The following is a 13,127-nucleotide window of genomic DNA, read 5'->3' as shown; positions in this document are numbered from 1 at the left end:
AGCAGAAAGGCTATTGCAATAATTCAGGTTAGATTATGATGGCTTGAAACATATTAACGGCAGCACCCATGAAGATAAGGGACAGAAACAAGATATATTCAGGGGTAGGACAGGAGACTCACTGCATGTAAGGGCGGAAGGAGGACTCCAAGGTTAGTCATAGGGCCTTAGTGGGGGGAACTGTAAATCAATATTCAAAAACAAGAAAGCTAAATGAAAGAATCAAATATTTTGAATAGTTTAGATGTTGAAATCACTTAGTCCCATATCCACCTCTGATCTCTCTTTTTTTCATCATTCCAGCTTATTCTGGTTTGGTTTTGCTTTGGAATACCCGTATATATAAGTGGTTTTCACCTCAATGCCTACATTACCCTTGGTTTGAGGTAAATATAGAAAAATGTGTGGTCTGAGGACTACAGTCCCCATGAGGAATAATGATATCTTAGGTGATTTAAATATTTGGTCCTAAACTTTTCTTTGGGATCCCTAAAATATTTCCTTATTATGGGTATCAACATTTGAAGTAAAACAAAGTATGAGAATTACATGTGAAAGTTGTGTTACACACACATGAAAAACTACTGGAAAGAACTCAAAGTGCCTTGGGAGTTGAAGGGCAGAGTACCAGAGATCTGAGATGCCTTTCTCTCAGCAATCTGGAAAGTGACCTCAAGAGAATGGTCTCTTCTTGAGGTTTGGATGGCTCCGTCTGCCCTAAGAGTTACCTTTGTTGCAGCTAAGTGGCCCCTTTATATGGTGATTTCTTTTTTCATGTGGAAAGGTTATCCCACTCCAAGACAAATGGGCAATGACATTTCTTCCCAACTGGAAGTGCATAAGCTCAGTGTGAACAGCTGTTGGAACAATTGTGGGTGAAAATTTTGTTCTATAGAAAACAACCTTGATGAACATACATGGTCACATTGCTTTCAGGGCTAATGCCCATCTGTTGGACTGGCTGAGTGCCTGGTCACTTGTTGGTCAGACTTTAGGAGGCACAGTGTCTCAGTCAACAAGTTTCAGGTCCTTTCCCGTGACAGCACTGCCCTCTGGATGTTGTACGCTCCTTTACCACAGATAAGCTGCAAATGGATACCTGAGATTTAATTCCCTCTTCTCACAAGCTCATCCAAGAAAAAAAGAAATCAACATTTTATAGAAGCTGTCTCTCAAAGGCCAGAGTATTTGAAGTCTGTTGTTGGTTTGTGTTTTTTTCTGCTTATTCTATTTTCTCCATAGATGAGACAGGGTCAGCATAGCATGCTATGATTACATATATTAATCATTGCATGTTGATGTCTTATTTGGTTTTCATAAAGAATAGTTTCATTTCAGTTTCCCCCCTTTACAAAGAAAGTCAAGTAAAATATAAGAATATGATAATTTTTTTCCTGATTTTAATTTCTATTTTTTAATCTACTTTTTCCTTTATTTTTCTTTTATCTTTAGCCATTTTTTGACTCACTGATTTACTTTCTCGTAATATTATTCCAGTTTACTTTTTCCCATCCATGACACTGGATTCAGTCATTCTTTGTAGGTCCCTGATCTTTTTTTTTTGTTTTGCCCTCAAGTCTGAAATCTCTCCAGTGTGTTCCTCTAATTATTTCCTTCTTTCTTCATTCAGAATTCCAGTTTTGCCCTGTCCCTGATCCCTGTTCATCTTTCAGAAGTTTAAATTCTTCACATTCTTGGTACTTTTGAGACTGGTCTCTTCACTTTCTACTGAGTATGAAAGGAACTATGGTTTATCATTCTCTAATTATTTTCTTTTGCTCTTCTGATGAACAGGTTTCCTTTGACATTAGGACAGTGGGGGGAATAGCCCTGAAAGGGAATATAACTCTAAGCAGGGAAATTTCTTTGTGGGACATAAAAACACATTAATGTACCTTTTGTAAACCTGTGTAGTAGAGAGGCTGTTCTTTGTAAATCACTGTCATCTGAGGACTCTGAACAATCACAAGAACCTCAGACCAGAGAAGCTCAGGTTTAAGAGATTTGCAACATGCAAGATAAGGCATTTTGGTTTTTTGTTGTTTATTTTAATAGTTTTTGAGGAACAGGTGGTTTTTGATTACGTGGAGAAATTCTTTAGTGGTAGTTTCTGAGATTTTGTTGTACCCATCATCTGAGCAGTGTACACTGGACCCAGTATATAGTTGTTTATCCCTCACCCTCCTCACACCCTTCCCCCTGAGCCCCTAAAGTCCCTTATATCATTCTTACGCCTTTGCATCTGATATCATTTGGCTGTGTCACCACCCAAATCTCATCTTGAATTGGAGTTTCCATAACACTGGACCCAGTATATAGTCCTTTATCCCTCACCCTCCTCACACCCTTCCCCGTGAGCCCCTAAAGTCCCTTATATCATTCTTATGCCTTTGCATCTGATATGGTTTGGCTGTGTCACCACCCAAATCTCATCTTGAATTGTAGTTTCCATAATTCCCACATTTTGTGGGAGGGACCTGGTGGGAGGTAATTGATTCATGGAGGTGGTTACCCCCATGCTGTTCTCCTGATAGTGAGTGAGTCTCACTCACTATAAGGGACTTTTCCCCCTTTGCTTGGCAGTTCTCTCTCCTGCTATCTTGTGAAGAAGGATTCATTTGCTTCCCCTTCCACCATGATTGTAAGTTTCCTGAAGCCTCCCCAGCCATGCGGAACTGTGAGTCAATTAAACCTCTTTTCTTTATAAATTATCCAGTCTTGGGTATTCTTCATAGCAACATGAGAATGGACTAGTACAGCATCCTCATAGCTTAGTTCCCACTTATAAGTGAGAACATATGATATTCGGTTTTCCATTCCTGAGTTACTTCATTTAGAGCAATGATCCAGGTTGCTGTGAATGCCATTATGTAATTCCTTTTGATGGCTGAGTAGTATTCTGTGATTTATATATATAGATAGATATATCTATATCTATCTATATATATATATCACATTTTCTTTATCCATTCATTGGTTGATGGACATTTAGGCTGGTGCCATATTTTTTACAGTTGTGAATTATGTCTTTTTAATATAATGACTTATTTTCTTTTGAGTAGATACCCAGTATTGGGATTGCTGGATCAAGTGGTAGTTCTACTTTTAGTTCTTTAAGGAATCTCCATACTGTTTTTCATACTGGTTGTACTAGTTTACATTCCCACCCACCGTGTAAAAGTATTCCCTTTGCACTACATCCATGCCAATATCTATTATTTTTTGATTTTTTAATTATGGCCATTCTTGCAGGAGTGAAGTGGTATCTCATTTTGGTTTTAATTTTTATTTCCCTGATAATTAGTGATGTTGAGTATTTTTCATATGTTTCTTGGCCAGTTGTTTATCTTCTTTTGCAAATTGTTTATTCATGTCCTTTGCCCACTTTCTGATGGAATTATTTGTATTTTTTTCTTGCTGATTTGTTTGAGTCCATTGTAGATTTTGGATATTTGTCCTTTGTCAGATGCATTGTTTGCGAATATCTTTTCACTTTCTGTGGGTGTGACTATAGGATGACCTCTCTTACTGCCTTCCTTCCCTTCTCTCTGGATGTAAGTCTTCTTTTTCTTCTAGCCCCACGGTGACAAGATCAAGAGAGAGAGTTCTGGGGACAGTGAATGAAAATGTGGAACAAAGTATATCACCTCCCTACCTAGCATTGGCTCCAAGGAAGTTTACGTAGAATGTGTGATTGTTTATTTGTTTTTTTGTGTTGTTTTCTAGTCAAAAATAAGTAGAAAATACTGAATATATTGTATTTATTGTTTTAATAAATATCAATTAAGTGGATGTACTTGGGACAAATAGTGTTCTAGCAACTGAGAAAGGGTGAACAAAATGTTAGAGTGTATGTGCCAGAAGATGTGATTATAGTTATAACCTTGTTTAACGACTATATTAGGTTTAATAAGTTCATTAATCCCCCAGTATTGTAAATGTTGTTGTATTCTGAAATAATTAAGCCCTACTAAAAATAAAGATAGAAATACTTAATATGTTTGAAGACTACCTATTGCCTAGGCTCTGTGTTAAATGATTTACAAAATATCAGTTAATACTCAAAATGACACAATGAGGTAGGTTGCTCTTTAAAATGCCATTTTGAAAGAAACTGGGGCTCAGGAAAGTGAAGTGGCTTACCCACAGCTAGGAAGTGACAGTGCTGGGTTTGAGAAATCAGTCTTGACATTGCAGCCACATGAACTCTATACTTTTGCCTTGGTAATATAAGGGGATTGTTTACCTAGTTGTGGTCACTCTGGATACAGAAAACTCTTAGTCTGTGCAAATGTGAATATTAAGGTTCAATTTAAATCATTGTTATTTTAATGTAAAATGATTCCTTGATTATACTTTGCAAAATGTTGAGTGCCTTAATCCTTAACTTGGGAATCATTGTAGAGATTCATATTGCAAGTGCTCTGTGTGAAGAAAACATGGTACGTTATCTCTCTCATCAGCATTCTGTGTGTTGTGACAAAGTCAGAAGAATTTTAAATATATTTTAGTGAGAATAATTTCTTCAAGAAGACCTGAACTGAGAGCTCAGTTTCTATTTGACAGAAAGCTGAACCCTATGATAATTCTTGTAAAATTGCATTAAGTGCTATAGTCTAAGATATCCTATCTTTTTTTCCAGAATATGCTTCTTGTCTCAGTGTCGTCTTCTCAGTTCCCATTGACATTGCCCTATATCTAGCCTAATGAACTATGGATTTTGTCTTGCTTCGAAGCAACCAGTAGCTATATGTTACCAAAAGAAAAGTCTGTTTAAAATTCCCAAGATTTCTGCATTACAGCAGCATTTAAGACATGTTAAACACTCAAATTTGAAGTTATGTATTAACATTTTGCCATTTGGTGTGGTTTTAGGTTTCTTTTATTGACAATGAACCTACCAACTAGATCAGAACATAAAGAATTCAGATAGCATCATTATTTTGGTCCACATTTTTCCACTTGTGAAAACACTTAAAGGAGTGAATTTTGCGGTATTCGTTCTGTTCCCAAACATCATCTAGCCCATCTTGAAATTTATTTTAATTTAGTACAGTGATTTTTAATTTATTTTCACCAAATCATGATGTCTTGAATGCTCAGAGATATATTCTGCTTATTTTGTTATCCTCACATATACTCAAATGGAAATAAATACCGTGAAGGGAGAATGATAGTGAGGAGGGTTGGTTATGTTTGGAATCATTGAATATGATGAGAGGACTATTGTGCAGGGTATAAGTTGGGGCACTTTGATCTACAGGGTCCAATCTGCATATAACATTTCATTGATTCTTTGTCCATAAATAAGTTATATTATTTTTATATCAACTATTTTGTAGAGTATGGTAAAATATATATAGTTATTCAGTTGTGTAAATTTACATAAAAACTCACACTTTCATATTTTTTGAAGTTAGTGTCAAACAGACAACCTGGGACTAAATAATTTTACATACTGAGAACAATAACATCTTACTTGAAAAAACAATGCATTGCAACTCTCTTTACATAAATTGCACCAAAATTTAATACAAAACAGCATTCTTCTCTCTCTACTATGAAGATCTCAAAAGAATTGTTGCATATAATAATTATATTTTTGGTACAGGAAGGAAACATAAAAATTTTCTTTAATATAAGTATATAAATCTCCTTTAATACATGCATATATTTATTGTGAGTAATATATGTGTGCGATTTATAATATGTTTGCATGTATAATATATGTGCAATAAATCTGAAATTATGTTTTTTATAATAGATGTCTTAATGTTGATGTGAATTCATTGGTTCTTGGTAGATTCTAAAAACTACAGTTTTAAAAGTTATTTTTATGATACTTATATGTATAATAGAAAATTTAATATATGATCATTTATTATCTTCACAGAGACATAATATTTTAAATTGTACCACTTTAATCTTCAAATAAAGTAAAACCTTCAAAACAATATCTTTTCACTTTATGATCCCCACATCTTTAAACCTAAAATGTTTATATAGTGTTTTCTGTACATTTGGTGAATCAGAGGAAGAAGTTAGTTGCTGTGCTTTTACATGCTGCAAACATCATATAGCTATCTCCATATTTTCAAGCAATGAGAATGTTGGACAGTAGTTTGTAAAAAAACAAACCACAAAACAAAATTCGTTTGAGAGAAGGGGTCACTTTGAGAATGTGATGTCATTGAAACGCCCATCTGAAAAGGGTGAATGATGGATTATATTGTTGTTACATAGGTGACAAGGGTGAAGATTGACCATGTGAATATGAGAAGTAAGATCAAGGCAAGAGGTAACATTTATTTGAAATGTAAAATTAGAAGCTGTCCAAACTGATAGGTAAATCAACATGAAAACTTTCTTCCTGTGAATATAAAAGTTAGATCAAGAAACATTTATGAGAGGAAATGCCAGTGGTTCTTCCGGATAGTAAAACTTTCTGTTAAATTTCACCTCATTTAGTTTACCCTAATTACAAAATTTAGGGATGCAAGGTTTGCTCCCATTCTGAATTTCTTCTGAAAACACAAATTTATGAAAGTGTTTAAAAAAATGTTCAACCTCAATAAGAACACTTGGACACAGGGTGGGGAACATCACACACTGGGGCCTGTCATGCATGGTTTTCTAGGTTTTCTTCTAGGATTCTTATAGTTTGAGGTATTACATTTAAGTCTTTAATCCATCTTGAATTAATTTTTGTATATTGTGAGATAAGCCCAGTTTCATTCTTCTGCATGTGACTAGCCAGTTGTCCTTGCAGCATTTGTTGAATAGGGAGTCTTTGTCCTATTTGTTATTATCAACTTTGTCAAATATCAGATACTTATAGTTGTGGGACTTTATTTCTGGGTCCTCTATCCTGTTTCATTGGTGTACATGTCATTTTTTTTTTTTTTTTTGGGACAGAGTCTTGCTCTGTCGCCCAGGCTAGAGTGCAGTGGTGCAATCTTGGCTCACTGCAAGCTCCACCTCCCAGGTTCACACCATTCTTCTGCTTCAGCCTCCCGATTAGCTAGGACTACAGGTACCCACCACCACGCCTGGCTAATTTTTTGTGTTTTTAGTAGAGATGGGCTTCACCGTGTTAGCCAGGATGGTCTCGATCTCCTGACCTTGTGATCCACCTGCTTCGGCCTCCCAAAGTGCTGGGATTACAGGCATGATGAGCCACTGCGCCTGGCCACGTGTCTGTTTTTATACCAGTACCATGCTGCTCTGGTTACTGTAGGCTTGTAGTATAGTTTGAAGTCAGGTAGTGTGATGCCCCTGGCTTTGTTCCTTTTGCTTAGGATTGTTTTAGCTATTTGGGCTTTTTTTGGTTTCATATGAATTTTAGAATAGTTTTTTCTAATTCTGTGAAAATCAGCATTAGTAGTTGGATGGGAAAACACTAATCTGTAAACTGCTTTGGGAAGTGTGGCCATTTAAACAATATTAATTCTTCCAATCCATGAGCATCGAATGTTGTTCCATTTGTTTGTATCATCTATGTTTCTTTCAGCTATGACAAATCCACAGTCAATATTATACTGAATGAGCAAAAGCTGGGAGCATTCCCCTTAAGACCTGGAACAAGACAAGGATGCCGACAATCACTGCTCCTATTCAGCATGGTACTGGAAGTCCTAGCCAAAGCAATCAGGAAAGAGAAAGCAATAAAAGTCTTCCAAACAGGAAAAGAAGAAGTCAAATTATTTCTCTTAAAACTGATGATATGATTCTATATCTAAAAAACCCTATGGACTCCACCAAAGGGCTTCTGGAGCTGATAAATGATTTCAATAAAGTTTCAGGATTCAACATCAATGTACAAAAATCAGTAGCATTTTATATACCAATAATGTTCTAGCCGAGAGCCAAATCAGGAGTGCAATCTTTTACAATAGCCATACCAAAAAAAAAAAAAAAACAAAAACAAAAAAACCTTGGAATACATCTAACCAAAAAAAGTGAAATATCTACAAGGAGAACTACTAAACACTGCTAAAATAATTTTCTATTAAAAAATAGGTAAATTGTTAAGATATTGGATGTTTAACACCTCTAATTCCAAGAAACTCAAAGCAAAAAAAAAATCATTCAGAAAATAATCTTCTAATATCTCCATGAGGAAGTAAGATACATAACCTATGCATAAGCTCAATAAGTTAAAGGTTAGTTTTAAAATATATCAAAATCTGTATTAATACTGTAGAGATTGCTTCACTTAGTTACTAACTCATTTGTTCCTTTGTTTTAAATGTGTGATAGAAAAGTTTTGGGATGTCTGTGGAATTTTGATTGTATTTTTCTATGCCAAAAAGTCAACTTTTAGGGCATTAATGAATAGCTCATGCATAAGTCTTAATTGTTATAATAAAAACATTTTTCTTCCCTTTAGGTTTTATCCAAGGTCTTGTTTGTTTTATGGTTATAAGCAAAAACAGATTGGCAGAGGTCAGTTTCCCTGCCAACCTTAAAGATAGATGCAAATTGCTTGAGGAGCATTATTTTAAGCCAAGCTTGGCTTGTTTAATCAAGTTCATAGTAAAGAGATGGTAACTAGCTGGAAAACAGCTGACACATGAGTCAAATTAAATTATTCATGTTGTCCCTTCCACACTGCTTTTATAATTAGAGTAGCAGCATGACACTGAGGGAAATGCGTGAGCTTTGAATTTAGAAATGTGGGCGCTTGAAAGTATGCAAATAAGCCTTTATGAGCCTCAGTGTTTTCAACTGTAAAATGGGGAGATGTGTACCTTTTTTGTGGCTTGTTTTAAATGGATGAAATGAGATAATGTACTTATAGTGCTTGGCATTAAATATGCTTGAAAATTAGTAGTGAACATTATTACCTTTTAATCTAGACCATTCAAGATTTTATTACCTTTTAATCTAGCCAAGGTTTTTGATTGTATATCTCTGCCTGTCCTTATAATCCTGGTGGTTAAGCATCTTCATAAAATACTGTCTCTAAAATGTAAGCCATAAAATTTGGATTTATTTTATGTAGGATTCTTTAAGGTAGTCAAGCATGAAAGTGAAAAGTTCTTTGATGGCCTTTTTCCATTTAATTCCTCACATGTAGAAAACCAAAAAGATTCACAACTATATTATGTTAATGATCATAGTTCCAAAATGTCCTAGAACTACAATAAATAACCTATGATGTCCATAATCATTTTGTGACTCACTGCTCATAACCAAAGGACTTCCCTGACATTTATATACTCTGTTAAACCACCCATATCTGTGCCAAAAAAAAAGACACTCACAAGCATGTCTTAAACTAATCAGAGCAAGGCCATTCAAGCTTATTGCCCAAAGCCTGTCAGAAGACTCAGCACAGGCTGTTATTCAATTTTGGAGAAACTAGCTTATTAGTGTGCATTAATTAAGTGTAAAATTATGAATTGTGTCTCTCTATATATCTTGACACTGCAAAGTGATGCTAGTGGAATAATTATTTTTATATCCTTTAATAATATATATATTTAAGGGTGGCATAAATGTCTCTTGACTATCTTTTCTTCTGATAGACATCAGCATGTAATTATATTCAGCAGCTGATGAACTACAGTCACCTGACTCTTGAACCCAATCGGGCTTGCACTGTAAGCATCCACAAAGGGAAATGTACCTTAGATTCCAGGAAGGCTGGGGAGTCCATAACCTGCTTCAAGGTCTTTTTTTAAGGAGCGAGGAGAGGAGGTTGTGCATCAGAGGCATTGGAAGGAAGCAGAATCACATTCCTGTGAGACAGTTTTAGAATGTTAGCCTTGCAGTTCTTAAAATCATGTGGTACTTTGTATTATTAAAATACAAATAGCCCTGAGAGGGCTAACACTTTAATCCATTATCAGACCACAAATGGAGGCAGCATTTAAGCAGCAGGCTGAGCAGAAATGTGCATTGGCAGAAAAGGAAGAGTAGGGCAAAATTGTTCCTACTTTACTTCTCAAGTTTGTCTCAGCTCAATTCTGACCCAACTCTACCCCTATAAAACAATAAAAAAGGAAAGATTCTGGTTGACAAATGATGACTGTATGGCCTCCCTCACCCTCCCTGACCCCCAACCCAGGACACTTAAGATGATTGAAAATAATGCCAACATTATGCTATTATCAGAACAATGATTAGATTTTAAATATATCTTGCGTCATTGGAAAATTAATTACAGTCACTAACACATTAGTATATTATCCAAAGCTTGATTAGAATTCTATCCTGCTAAAGTACTTGGGATAAATCTTCACCATTTGATGATCACAACATACCTCTTATGGTGTGTCTCTAGAAAACTGAGAAACATTTTAAACTAAAAATAATGGAGTTCACCTCCATCAGATAATGGCAAGTTAAAATTAAAAGTTAACATCAGAGTATAAATATGTGACTATTAATATTGAAACATAAAACAAATGCCAGTTTAAGGGACAGAATATAGTGATGATGATGACAGAGGGCTGCTACTTACCGCAGAAGGAAGGAGTTATGCCTGGGGAAGTTGTCTGAGGTTATGGAGTGAAACTGAAGAGGTTTTCATATGCAGCATGTTTCCCTGAAATGAGGAGAGAATTACTATTGCTATAAACCAGTTTAGCAACACTTTATAAAATAGAATCTGGGTCTTCAGTTAGCATCATGGTCATAACAGAACTTCTAAATTATTAACTAAATTTACGGGTGTTTTGGAATATTCATATACATAAGGGAAACCTTGAAAATTTCCCTTAATGATGTCTCTGAGATGTGCAGGGAAAGGAGGAAGCTGAGTTAGTGTAAGGCTATCTGGACAAACCCACTGCCCAATTAGGAAATACTAAACTTTAGTGTCTACTAAATAAAACACTGGTTTCCAAATAGTAAGACAAGCCCAGTTACCTGCTAAGAATCTTGTAAAAAACTTGTTCATAAAAAAATTCTTATTTATCAGGTTAAATGAGAAACCCGGTAATTTATTTCTTTAAAAAGTTTTCAGGATATTCTAATACACTCAGAAATTGGAACTACAAAACTGGTCTTTTTGGAAATGATGGGACAGCTGGCAGCTTTAGTGGCAGTTGAGTCTTCACAGTTCTCTGGTTGGTTTGGTGGACTTATGACAGGTGGCCCCTGTTATCCTTTAAAACTATGTACTGGGGCCAGGCGCTGTGGCTCACGCCTGTAATCCCAACACTTTGGGAGACCGAGGCAGGTGAATCACGAGGTCAGGAGATCGAGACCATCCCAGCCAACATGGTGAAACCCCACCTCTGCTAAAATACAAAAATTTAGCTGGGCGTGGTGGCCTGTGCCTGTAATCCAAGCCACCTTGGAGGCTGAGGCAGGGGAATTGCTTGAACACAGGAGGCAGAGGTTGCAGTGAGCCGAGATCGCGTCACTGCACTCCAGCCTGGTGACAGAGCAAGACTCCGTCTCAAAAATAAATAAATAAATAAAATAAAACCGTGTATTGGAACGTAGAAGTGACTCCAGAAGCATCAGTTCAAAGACTGCCCAAAATCTGGGCCTGTGGCTCATCCTATAGAAACAGCAGAGAACATCTCCCTGATACAGTGTCTTCTATCTCCTGGTACCTGAAGAAATAGGAAACTCAATTCCAAGGTTGCTTGCTTTTTGTAGTTTGCTCACATGTTTGAAGGCTCTCTGCTCATTTTTATAGTTGCATAATATGAATTGCCTATAAAAAGAAAGAAAAAAAAAATGGAAAGGAAGAGATTTATTTCCAAAGGTGCTCCACGGTTGAGTTAGAGTAGAATGATAATTACGAATAAAAGAAGAGCTTAGAACTCTCTGTTCTTTATAATACGATGTGATACGTTTGTGATGGCCTTTCTTTTCCATGCATTTTAAGTGTGACTGAAGAAACTTACATGTAAGACACCCACCCTGTGAGTTTTCCTGAGGCTGATGACTCTTAAAGAGCCAATCTGATTTTAAAAACACGCATGTATCATTAAACTATGTGTATTCATCCACAGAATTGTTCAAACTAGATTTTATTCATACCTTCTTTCAAAGGTTTGAGTTTTATTACATTAGTAAAAAATGGCTTATTTAGAAACATTCTACAGGACTAACATCAATGTGGCCAGGGTAAAATGGCTGAGTAGAAATTATAGATTAAGAGTAATAAATAACAAAATAATTAAAGGAGAACATGCTATTTTAGATAAGAAAAGGTTGCATTTTCCAGCATTGTCAATGGAGGGGAGGAAAAAGGTGAGAGTTTAAATAGGGTGAGAAATAATGTGGTGAATGGAAGTAACAGATTCTCCCAAGTCTGATAATGATTGAATTTGAGTAAATAAGTCAAAGAATGGGCTAGGTTATGTGATGATAATGAATAACTTAAAGTCGTAGTGGCTTAAAACAATGATTTATTTCTCTCTCATACCACGTGTGCAATCTGGCTGAGGCTCCCCTCAGCACTGTCCTCACTCAGGACAATAGAACTTTTATTCTATGGAATATTGCTTGTTAATCATGGCAGAGAAAAAAAGAGGGTGTGGCAAATCGTGTAACGACTTCAATCCAGAAAAGATGGAATTCTGCTTATATTTCATTGGTCAAAGCAACTTCAAATTCGCCAGGAAGTATAATCTGACCCACATGCCCCAAATGGAGAAAAAAGGAATATTTGATTAACGGCACTAATGACTATACCACTCTGCACTTTCGGTCACTCCCTCTCCCCCCAACAACAACAAAACATATACTAGCTTTGATGCCCATGATATCCAAGTGATGCCAAATACTATTCATCCAGACACGCTCCCTCTTGGTCTGCAGATCTGTGTACAGACAAGTTATCGTCCACCTTCAACCGCAGCGTGCAATGGCAGAACAGGGACAGACAACTATCACTATCAGAAAAATGGGAAACACTGAGAAGTCGCTGGTCTGTAGATATTCTAAAATCATGCTAGACAAATGTCATGAGGGGCCCTTATTCTGGGAAAGTGGAGAATGTTGATTGTTTAGACAGTAATTCATGTTCCTAGAAGGCCCCCTCCTAACTTTTTCCCATGGCCCTTGGCTACTCTTTCCAGTTGTTTATTCCTCCCTCTTTTTTATTATTCTTCTTGGCCATATATGAATTGGACATGAGACTGTGATGCTATGTTGTCATT

This window comes from Pan paniscus, chromosome 3 (assembly GCF_029289425.2).
Source record: "Pan paniscus chromosome 3, NHGRI_mPanPan1-v2.0_pri, whole genome shotgun sequence".
NCBI lineage: Eukaryota > Metazoa > Chordata > Mammalia > Primates > Hominidae > Pan > Pan paniscus.
Note: the sequence above shows the minus strand (reverse complement) of the source record.